General features: G+C 40.6%; 1 protein-coding gene across 8 annotated transcripts in view; it reads left to right on the top strand.

Moving 5' to 3' along the window:
- The window catches only part of TRPS1 (transcriptional repressor GATA binding 1), a 223,171-nt gene that overhangs the window by 67,590 nt on the left and 143,622 nt on the right, over positions 1-11,959 (top strand). The window lies entirely within an intron of this gene.

The raw sequence follows: 11,959 nt of genomic DNA, 5'->3' as shown, positions 1-11,959 counted from the left end.
TGTAGTAACAGGAGATGTAGATTAGTTCCTTGCATTTTAAAGTTTTATGAACAATCCTACTTCCTTTTTATATGGTTTGTAAAACGATTTATTACCAGGCAAGGTCTATACTGACTGGGGAAACCATACCGAGACCCTTCAGAGAAGAATTACTTTTACGTGCGGTTCTGCCTTACTTGTTCTTTGAGCACTGTTATCCTAGAACCTGCTTATCTAGGTCTTTTCCTTAGTTGCAATATTTCGATGTTCACTTTTGCTCTTTGACAGTTGGGCGAGCAGCCTTTGTCAGTTTCGATTCTTAAAAGAAAGAAAGGAGATTAACTTTCTATATCTGCTGAACAGAGTCCCTAATCATATACCTTTTGTCACTATTAACGGATAGAGGAAAGTAGTAAGGATTCAAACTACTTGAAGGTAAGAGCTGATCCAAAGGGTAGGAGAGAGCGGAAGATGAGGGAGTGGTATTAATTCTTGTCTTCAAATAAGATGTGTATTCCCATGGATCAGTGAAAAGGATCGTAGAAACCTAACTCCTTTGTTTTATCCTTGATCTAGTTTTTTGTGGACCGAGTAATGGGATGAAATACTGGAGCCAGTAAGAACAAAGACAAAGGGATGGGGAGCTTTGTGTGTGATGCTATGTATGCCTTCAATATCACTTGGCCCAGGCAGAATTAGCAATTATTCAGGCAAAATCTTCCGTTCTGGAAAAGGTTCATTTTTGTAGTCCTCCTCCAGGGGAAAAAAAAAAAAAAAAAAAGAGTCCTTACTTATTGTGAAATAAATTTTACAGGGTTATCCAGTTTTGGGCGAAATGTATCTTTCTGATATAAAATCAGTAGTAGAAATAGCTAGCATTATACTAAAAGCTGGGCCTTTCTGAAAACAAAGCGTAAAATTAATACATACTTCTGGAGTCATATAATGAATGTTCATGCAAAATACTGTATCCCAGGACGACTGGTGACTAGGAAACAAAACCTATAATAAAATCACTATAGACACCCTCATTCTGTGTTTTTCAAAGATTGACACAGATGAAGCAAAAAATGTAGGATTACTCAGTGAATAAACAGTGTGAACAATGGACTGAAAAAATTCTAACACATCCTTTTGGTCGTACGAGGTATTCAGTATTTATAAAGTGGTTCTATTTATTAAGAATGCTTTATAATGGTTTAAACAGAAGAGTAATAGCATGTACTTTTCATTTTTTAGGTCTCTCGTGATGACTGGGGGAAGGGAAGGGAGGAGATAGTGGTTTTCACACTTTTTTCATGTAGATAGAGGTTAATATTGCAAGTCAGTTTTCTAGATTCTGAGTTTATCATAGTAGTTATTAGCATTTTAATAAAATACCAAAGATAGTGCAGATCACCTGGGGAAAGGATGACAATCTACAATTGCTCACGTAATTCTCTAATGAATGCAGGAGAACTGTAAACTTTGGGAAATTATTTCAAGTGTTTTTCAGCTTTGTATGTTCTGTAAGCTGTTTATGTGCTGCTTTCTTGTTTTCCTTCAATGCCTGATGGATGTGTTCCCTCCCCAGTCTCTGTGCACCAGTAGGTTATTCAGGGGTAACATTAGGAAAGGATTTTGATTTCTTTTGCGTGGCTAAAACACCTTTCAGTTGATCGAGGTATGGTGATGGCGATAGTTGAACTGTGCCTGTGTGCGCGCACGCCTAGGCAGCGGGCGCACCTTTTTCCCGCAGAGAGAGGTTGCAAGCTGTGTGCATGCAACAGAATCTTTCTCAGGGGCTTGTTACACTTCTGTGAGTAGCTTTCATTTATTTTTCTTATTAAAATGTTTCCAGCAGCTGTACTTACAGAGAATCTGTATGTTTTGCAAATGGGAATTACAAAAGAAATGTACCTCAGCATGGTACAATGTAGACATTATTTCTGCTCTTCCTTAGAGGGGCTGATTTTATAGTTTGAAGATTTGTTGATACTGGAAAGTCTATTGAGATGCAAAAATGTTCCTTTTTTTTTGGGTAGCGCATTGGCAGCCAGCAGACTCCGAGCCAGGCAGATTGTTTAATGCTTTGAGAACGCTGATCCTGGACAGCAGGAACTTTTTGCTAAACTGATTTTAAATGAAGTGTCCAGTCTTGTTATATGTGGACGCTGTAGTACAAAGTTTTCCACAAAATTTGGAATTGCAGCCTGAGCCTTCAAGTCTATTTATAGACCTGGTTAGCCTAAAGATAGGGGTAAACATTGTTCCTTCACATCCTAGTTCAGCCAACGCAGATACAGAGTACCACTGATCGGTGTGATCTCCGGCATCACATATACCTGAAAGGAATATGAAGATGCCTGTGAATTAATCATAATTTATGTAAACAGGGGGATTTGTGTACTGCCAGAGGGAGAGAGAGATTTGACAGTTGCAAAGACATTGGGGATTTTTATCAAAGGGCGATTTCAGACTAATAGTTAATGTCTAACTAAAGTTATGTGAACGTGTACCACAAGCATTTTATACGAGGGGTGAAGGATGAAATCAGCTCTGTATTTATACTGTGACTATTTTGCAACATGTATGATTGGGCTGTCTGTTTACACGCTACAGAAAATCAGGTTTTTTCAAGAAAGTTTCTACGTACTTTAACAATAGTTAGGTTTCATCGGTGATATTTACACTTCTGACTCTTCATATAGTGTTCTGTCTAGAGCTGATTACGTATCTTTAAATTTGGGAGAGAGAGGAAATCAGAAAAAGGTCTTCTCCCTCCCCCATTTTGCATTCTCCTGTGTGGCTGGTTGATAAGAGTTTATTTTAGCAGAGGCAATAGATATATAAGTACATATCAATAAAACTAGGTATAATTTATTTATTTAGAATCAGTGCAGTAAACATCAGCCACAATCTCTAGTAGTGAATCACTGTTTTCTGTGATAAAGTATTGGCTCCTGTTATCCGAAGGGTTAGATGCCAGACTCCTGGCAATGCGGTGGAAATGCCGAACTGGCCTTTGTGATTTCCACAGTATTTCTCCTGTTTTTATAAACACTAAATTCTTGGCCAGAAGGATAACGTACCTTTGAGGTAAAACTTGCCTCTATCTGATGTCGGTAGAAGTGTTGCTGCTGCCTTCAACAGTAGTGCAAGAAGCAATACCAGCAGGTTCAAGTACACAAAATATTGTCTTGGCAGTGGCAGTGGCATGATTCTTGCCTTAAATGTAGTGCCAGTGGTCGCTGCAGCGTAATGGATTGAAGTGCTTTGTGTGCTTTGCCATTGTGTCCTGCCCCCAGTCCTCTTTTGATAGCAGCATCTTAATGCTGATCCAGAGAATCAAATTTAAGGCATATAATTGTATCACGCATCTTATATTTAAGCTGGTGAAGATCTCGGACGCTGCATGCCGCTTTGGGGGGAAAAAAGCAGCTCTTTAAAGAACAAGCATCTGAAATAGTTTCTCTGTAGCTGCATCTCATTTTTTGCCATTTCCTCTGACTCTATGTTAGAGATCTTTCAGGAAGTATTTATAGTCAAGGCCATTCATTGCCATGCGGGTCCTCTAATTAACTCGGGGAGACTCAGCAGGCACTGTGTCTTACTAACGCACATCGCTATGTTAGGTCAAAGAGCTGCCAAAGTCTTTCAGCTTTTTTAGAAGCACCTGTTTCCACAAGGCAGTGTTGAGGAGGTGTGCGGGGGGGTGGGATACTTTTTAAATATGACTACATCCTGGAAAACTTAAATCATCATCCAACAAGGAAAGTGGCAAAATAAAGATAGGATTTGATTAGGAACGGTTGTGCAGCCTTGTGCTTCCTGCGCAAAACCGAGACGGGCAGAGTCCGCACGCTGGTGAACGGATTGCAAATGGAGTTAAAATAACTTTCTGAAGGTTTGAAGTAGTTTAGAAACAAACATGTACTTGGCTCCTTTTAGTAACTACTGGAACCAAACCCACAAGAAATTGAATGTTTTGCATTACTCATCATGACAGAGTGATCAGATAGGACTAGAAAGTAACTTTTAGAAAAATGTTAACCAGCCCAATTAAATACATGTTTCTGGTTTTTGTGCGGGGTGTGTCTGTCATGCGGAGAGACAACCCCACCTCGTACGTATTTACCCACCCGTCAACGCGCTTCTTTTATTTATTTGTTTCTTTTACAAAACGTGGTTGCGAGGAGACTGACATGATAAAATCCTTACTTGGGTGCGGCACCGCAGCGCCGCGGAAGGGTAGCGGCGGCGGCCAGGGGCTCGAGGAGAAGGTGACCCGGCGCGTGCAGCGAAGGGCCGGGGAGCCTGTGCCAAGCCTCCAGGCCGCTGCGTAAGCAGCGGTAGTTATGGCAGTTGCTGTGATCAGTAACAGTGATTCAGGCGGGGAGAACCGAGATCGTTCTCGATTCACGACACGCTGCTCCGTTTGGATTGGGGAGACAACAACGAAGCCAAGAACAAAAACGGGCCTTCCCGCGTTGAAACGAAGGGCCGCAATGGACTGACGGGGGCGGTCGGGTGCGATTAACTCCGTTTTGTGTTGCCCTCGTTAGTTCGGAGAGGAGGGCTTCACTTTCGCTCTGGCGGGTCCGATACTTAGCGTTATCAGCGGGGGTTTTGGCGAGGAGCGGCACAACACCGCTTCGCCTTCGTTGCGCAGATGGCGCTAGCTGAGCTTTGGTGGTCTTGAAACGCGTCCGCCGAGGCTGGGTTTACCGATGTGTGAGGCAGCGCTCCTTGCGTTAGGCGCGCGCTGGCGCTGCCGGGGCGGTACGTGGCATTGACTGCGCTGCGCAATGGGAGGCGACCTGTACGGGGGCCGGGGCCGGGGCCGGGGCCGGGGCTGGGGCCGGTCGGGGCCGCCCGGCTCGCCCCCGGGGGCGCCTCGTGCCGCTCCGCGCCGCCATTTGTGTTGCCAACGAGCCCAGTCCTGCAACCCTTACTCCTGCTCCCGTTGATGCAAGCTGGACCGAGTGAACGAGGAAACGTGACTCCTTTAGGTAACGCCTAATCCTGGTAAGCAACCCTCACTATTGTTATTTTTTTTTAAAAACGGCTTCGAATACGCTCCTGAATTTTGTTTTTAAAGTTTTGCTCACGGTGGATGTGACTCGGTTATTGTTTTAAGAAGGACGGTGTAACGGTACGGAGTACAGCTGTGGGCACGGCAAACACAAACAACAAAGCGAGAAACGCCGGGCAGTCTAAACAGTCCTGAGCGCTGTCAATGGGAAGCAGTGTTTAAACTTGCGCCTAAGTAAGCGTCGCCTGCAACGTGCAGGCTCATTTCAAGAATGAGTTGATCTTTTCCAAAGCTTTGGGAAGTTAAATCAAAATATAACGGGTACGTAGTTCTATTATTCTGTATTTCTGCGAGGACCTAGCATTAGAGTATATGCTCGCAGTGAGGTGGAAGCTTGAATTGTATTTAGAAACTGGGGGTAAATTCTGGCAAACTGATAGGAAACACACGTTCGTGTCCGAGGGCAGAACTTGCTGCTAACTTGTAGATTTTCAATGGAAAATTAAATTTCATAGATGAATGCAGGCAAGGATTGTGCATAATTCTATTTTTGCCTGAAGTAGCATGGCGTTGAGCAGTGAAAAGCTGTATGACGATACCTGTAACATCTGGAAGGGCGGAGGTACCTGCTGTGTTGAATTTCAGACAACCTTGTACGTGTACTTTGGTTGTTGAAGGCACAATAAATATACTCTTTTAGAGGAGGGATATTATGATAGACAGCAAATAAATGTTTAATTTATTGCACTGAGAGTGGATCATCATAACTGTTATTGATTTGAAGGAATCCAGAGGCTCTCCACATCTGAACAAGTTCAAAATGGTAAAGCTTTTAAAACAGATTTGTGAATAAGCAGCGCACACACACGTTCGGTGATTTTTCCGTAGATGTTTCTCAGGGGTTAATGCACCCAGTTAAAAATGACAACTATGGAAAATAGTTTTCTTGTATTGTCAGATGTGTGCTGAAACAGAAATATGAAATACATGAAATATGCAAAAGGTTTAATGGGACTTTTGTTACCTTAGGACTCTTCACAATATGCATGTAGCTACCTTGGAAGTGGTCTTAATTTTAAGATCTCTAGTGTAGTAAAATTGATTTAAGGAACAATTTCCTGCCTAATGTAATTCATTTACTTCTTGTACCAAGTTCTGTTTTTAAAATGAACCTTTATAATGGCTGACTGGTTCTGTTGATGTTTTTCTAAGCATTTTTCTAGTAGTATTATGCATTTTTTAGGGAATCTTATAATCTGTGTTGCCTTTATAAAGAAAATTTTAAGTGATGTAATAATAGGGGAAATACAGAGTCCAGCAAAGGGCTACAAAGATGATGAGGGGACTGGACCATCTCTCCTGTGAAGAAAGGCTTCGAGAGCTGGGCCTGTTCAGCCTGGAGAAGAGAAAACTGAAGGGGGGATCTCATCAATATGTACAAGTATCTGAAGGGAAGGTGTCAAGAGGATGGAGCCAGACTCTTCTCAGTGGTGCGCAGCAACAGAAAGAGAGGCAACGGGCACAAACTGAACCACAGGCAGTTCCATCTGAACATGAGGAAAAACTTCTTTCCTGTGAGGGTGACAGAGCACTGGCACAGGTTGCCCAGAGAGGTAGTGGAGTCTCCTTCGCTGGAGATATTCACAAGCCATTTGGACATGATGCTGTGGAATGTGCTCTAGGTGACCCTGCTTGAGCGGGGGGTTTGGACTGGATGATCTCCAGAGGTCCCTTCCAACCTCAACCATTCTGTGATTCTGTGATATATATATATAAATATATATGTATTCCACGCTACATGTTACATTGTTTATTTAAAGTTCAGGTAGAACCATAGGTTCGGACTGGACCTCATTTGTGTAAAGACAGGAGAAAGAATAAGGACAATTTCTCATTTCGCTCTGGGTAGAGGAGTAGGTTTCTAAAGGAAGTGGCTTAATGGCAGCCTGGGCTATAAGGCCCTTTGCAGAAAACAGGAGAGCTTGCTAATCTTGAAATTAAAACTTGAAAGCTGAGCTTGTGTATTCCTATGCTGCCTGATAGTTGCAAATATTATATTTATGCTGTTATATATAGTATAAGACTGTATGCCATAGTATAGTATATTAACGAAGGCCTCGTGTTGCTCAAGTTACAGAGCCATCTTGGACAGCATTTGTAACTGTTGCAATGGAGAGAAAAGAAGTTTAAATTCAGATTACTGACCTCGTACTTGGGAGTTGCTGCTCTGATGTGTGTTTACTCTCATAGAGTTGGCAAATTACATTTATGGATACTTAATTCTGAGCTAAGGTACTTAATTCTCGGGGAACTATGCCTTAGTCTCTTGATTCTGTCTGTACAATGGGCACAAGGGCAGTTTCCAGTCTCCAAAGGTGAGAGTGAATAGAGATGTGTTAAACCAGGTACTGTGCAATGCTGGAGTCACTGTGCAGTACTGGAGCCTCTGGTTATATAGATGTGATAGGTAGAGCTGAGACAGACTCTCTTCCTATGCAGACTGCTTTAGTGAGTCTAGGTGAGTCTAGGAAAGCTGTCCTTTGTGCTTTTTGTTCCCTTTTTAATGTCACTGTACCCCTGTGTCAGATAAAGTCTGATTACATGAACTTCCCTGGCATTTGAAAGTTTTCATTTTTTAATTTAATTTATTAGAACATTTTTTGTTCTACAGAAATGTTTGTGACAAGTTGTTCCTCATGCAACAATATTTTGATTCTCAAATAGCTTGAGAATGCTGTTGCAGTACCTCATGGGATTTGAGTTTTGGGTCCTGAGGCTTCCATTTGCCTTTTCTGTCTCTTGTCAGTTTACACGTTTCAGGATGAAATCCAGGGTCTCCCAGCTAGCGAGGTGCCACGTGCGAGTTCTGCGAGCGCAGTGCGTCGAGGCAGATGGAGCAAACCAGAGAGCCTGCCTGATGTAGGGGTCGGGAGAAATGAGAGCATTGAACTACTTCTTCCAGGGGAATGTGGCAGCATATCCCAATCAAAGTATTTCATATTTTAGTTAAAATTCAGGACACTTTTTTTTTTTTCTTAAGATTTTAGCTGTTTAGGTTTTTCTTTAGAAATAAAATGAAATTCTGCAGGAAGCTGATGCTCACTCTAATGTCACTCTGATTCCTCCTTAAGAGTCAAATCAAGTTCTTTCATAGAACATTAAGCATGAAGAGCCCAATCCGTGGGCATCCTAAATCAAAACTGCTGGTTAAGTTTGCTAGGCATTGTGATGTAACTTGTGGCAGAAGTACCAGCAAAAGAGAAAAAAAATTAGGATCTTTAATTTTCACTTTGTTAAAATTACTCTTTTCTCCTTCAACCTGAAAAGAAGAGAAAGCAGGAACTTTTCTGGAGCAGCGTATTTGTGTTTCTTGTTTGACTTTGACCTCATTTTGGTTTGTGTGTCTCTGATGTGTATAGTGGCAAACTACACATTTTCACTTAAGGGAAGACATCTTTAACAATGTCTTAAACTGCAGTCTTTAATCATGTCAACTTGCCTCCAGCACTTGCTGAGAGTAAAATTCCACCCTCTGTGTTTTCAGATGGGTTGCACTATCGGCTGTTTCTCCTCGCAAGACAGTCTGTGATTTGAAAATTATGTTTAAATAAAAAAGCAAGGGCAAAAAAAAGAGAGATAATCAGAACATTTGTCAAGGAATTTGTTATGAATGGGAATGAGGAGTGATGCAAACGAGCTTGGAATGGGTTTTAATTCACATGTTATTCTGGGAGCCTACAATTTCTGGTGAGAAAATGGCATATTTTAGGTCTATTTCCTCCAGTTTTTGGCATGGAGAAATGCCTGTTTTGTTCAGTCAGATGTTCAAATGGGAGTTTTAGATACTTAGAACTAATTTTAGTAGGTAGGGGGCAAATTTATTATGATGATAGAAATAAAGTTTGATCACAGCTGCTTCATTACAGTTATAAAAATCGTCTGTGAAGCACCAACTATATTTACTGGTCGCAAAAAAAAATGAAACTCATCTCTACGAAACTCTATCTCGTTTCCCTTAAAGTTCTGGGTATCACCATTTATATACACACTATTTTAAGTTGCACTTGATCATATTGCCAAATATTTTCCTGCCGTTCCCCCTTCTCCTTGCCCCAAAAGCAATACTGTGTTCAAATGACCCTCTCTCATTCTTTCGTGAAGAAACTGTATCTTTTGGGGTTAGAGTAAATTTCTGAGCTTGTTCTGAAATTACAGTAAATCACATGCAAACCTCTTTAAACTGTAAAAAATGTTAGAAACTTCACTGGAAGTTGGGCGCTTCAAAGCTCTTGCTGCTCCAGTCTGTACATGACTAGAAGGCTGTAAGGCAGACACCACAAGGTAAAAGCTTTCAAATCAAAGCAAAACTTAATATACTGCTATTATCCCCTTTATAAGACATATGGAGAATAATATCTCTACATATTTATGAGTTTTTTTTTCCTGATAGTAACTGCTTTAATGTTCATGGTGTTAAGCTCTCGAATTAGAAGAGAAATCACTGAGATATGCTCTGTATTTTTTCGACATTTCATGGCAGCTTCTTTTCCAACCCAAAGTGAATTTATTCTAGAACTACTTAAAAGTTTGCGATGAATAAGTTTAGTCAGCTGTTTCTTGAGAAAAGCGTTTCTTCAGAGTTCAGCTAATGGACTCTGCTATGGTGGTCATTTGGCTTTCCTCCCTGCATTTCATAATAAAGGCAAACATCTCTAAAGCTGTCCATTGACAGTAGCACAGCACCTGCAGGTATATTCTTGAAATTATTTTATATTTGACTGAACTATACTAGCGAACTGAAAGATATCCTTTTGTTTAAAATTCTTTAAAGTGCAGGGTGTAAGGGGTGGGGAGAGTTAATGGAAAACTTGTTTGAAATCTTGTAGGCTTCAAGGCTTCTGATTCTTGCAAACAGCTTGGCACCCAGTTATGGTTTTGTGTGTACGTGTGTACTTGTCTGTTTACTGCTTTAAAAATACAAATGAAGTAAAAAAAAAAAAAGAAAAGACTTTTCCACTGATTGTACAGTCAGTCTTCTGTAGTTACTTAGCAAAATGGTTTATAGGGCTAATGTTAATCGTTTTAAAAGCAAAGAGTATGTTCCAACTTTACTGATTTTTCCATTACAGAAAATTATATTCTGCTTAGCAGAAGTTTTAAATCTAGGTTGATTTTGAAGTAGTTCCTTTCATGCCTGAAAGGCTGTAAACTTAATCATCACTTGATCAGTTTGCCCTTGCCTTCTAATAGCCAGCCAGACAGCTGAAGGGTAGAGGTCTGTGCAACTGATATCCATAACAACTGTCAGAGCAGATATGACTTTCTTTTTACACAAATTAAGTGGCTAGTTGATGTCTGTTAAATCTTATCCCTCAATCTGGATTGTTTTGGTATGATACTGAGAGTCTACCAAGTGACTCTTTCTAACATAAGACTCAAGTTTAATCAGACCTGATCATGGACTGTGTATATCTCAGGAGAAGGTGTTTCATTAAACTTTAGCGCCCCAAGCGCCGGCGTTGGTGTAGACCTCTAGACTGAACTTCTAAAATGTACTGTAAGTGAACAGGCAGCTCAGAATGAAGGCTGAAACTATTTGAAGGCTCTCTTAGTGTTATCCTTCCTAATAAATGAAGTGTAAGCCACTTTGGACACCATTTCCCCAGGTGCTTCACTGTTGTGAAGAAAGAATATTTTTAAAAATGCTAAATTGAGAAATTTTTTATCTGTGATAGTTCTGTCAGTCCTTGGCAAAGAAGTTGAATTTTGTAACAATCAGGAATTTAACAGAAGTGCCATCCAGCTGTCTGGATTGAAGGGCTCCCAGCACTTTTGAGAACTGCAGATATGTCTGCTGCACTAGCTGCCTGTCAATGCCTCCAGATTCCCTCTGTGGGCTATTTTTATCCATACAGATCTGCTTCCCTCTTTGCCTGCTTGTACAAGTTGCAAGGAAACATAACTTCACTGTTACTTCACCGTAGCCTCTGTTTTCTTGTGTTATTTAACATGGTCTGATTCTCTCTCTCCTCCTCGCACCCCAACTAATCTTTTGTGAAACTCACCATTTTGTATAATATAAGTAGGTGAAATTCCCTAGATTTTGAGCTTTTTCTTTTTTTTTTTTTTTAATGGAAAAAATACTAAAAAGTCATTTGGTATAGGAACAAGTATATGCACTGTGTAGGCTTTTCAAGCCACATTTCTAAAATATACGGCTTCTCCATCATCAGTGGAGGCTTCCTGAGGAGGAGGGATTAAGGAAAATTTTCTAAACCGTCTTCTCTCCTAGGTGTCCTCACTTTGCCAAGGTTGGAGACAGGGTATTGGTCTGAACGGTCTTTGCACCAACAGGTTCTCTCACGAATGCCTACTAGCATGCACATAAATGGCCTTAGTGATCTGATATTCTTCCTCCCAAAAATATTCTCGTGAACTTAATTTCTTTCATCAGCACTGCTAAATAAACCTCGGGTAGTGTAAGGAGACATGTTAGAGCACAGCAGAAGAACAGAATGGGTGAAATTACAAATTGTTAGTCTGTTAAACACAGATTATGTCTTTGGGTACAAATTCCATTAGTGACGGAATGAGTCCGGATGGGTAGTAGCTTGTGGAAGTATTTGTTACGACAAAACCAACTTTTCATTAATAGACAAAGTTATCCTGTTTTCCTCTGTAGTCTGGCCAACATCAAAATGTTTCAAACTAATTTCAGACTTGTAAAACACTGTCTATCAGATACAGACATATGGATTGAACTAGTAATTTGGTTGCCATCTGCTGATAAAGGAAGGAAAGCTTCTAAGTAGAAAATGAAGGATTTTTTTTTTCCTATTGGAATGTCATATGGTGCCTTTAGTAACTGTTTGTATTGACATTCTTATTGATTGTTATATAAAGTGTTACTTTGCATTGACCTGCATCTGTTTTCAATCTGGTAATTATGATTTTTTGGTTTACAAA

Source organism: Struthio camelus, chromosome 2 (genome assembly GCF_040807025.1).
Source record: "Struthio camelus isolate bStrCam1 chromosome 2, bStrCam1.hap1, whole genome shotgun sequence".
Lineage (NCBI taxonomy): Eukaryota > Metazoa > Chordata > Aves > Struthioniformes > Struthionidae > Struthio > Struthio camelus.
The sequence above is the reverse complement of the archived record's forward strand: the minus strand, read 5'-3'. Positions and strand labels throughout refer to the sequence as shown.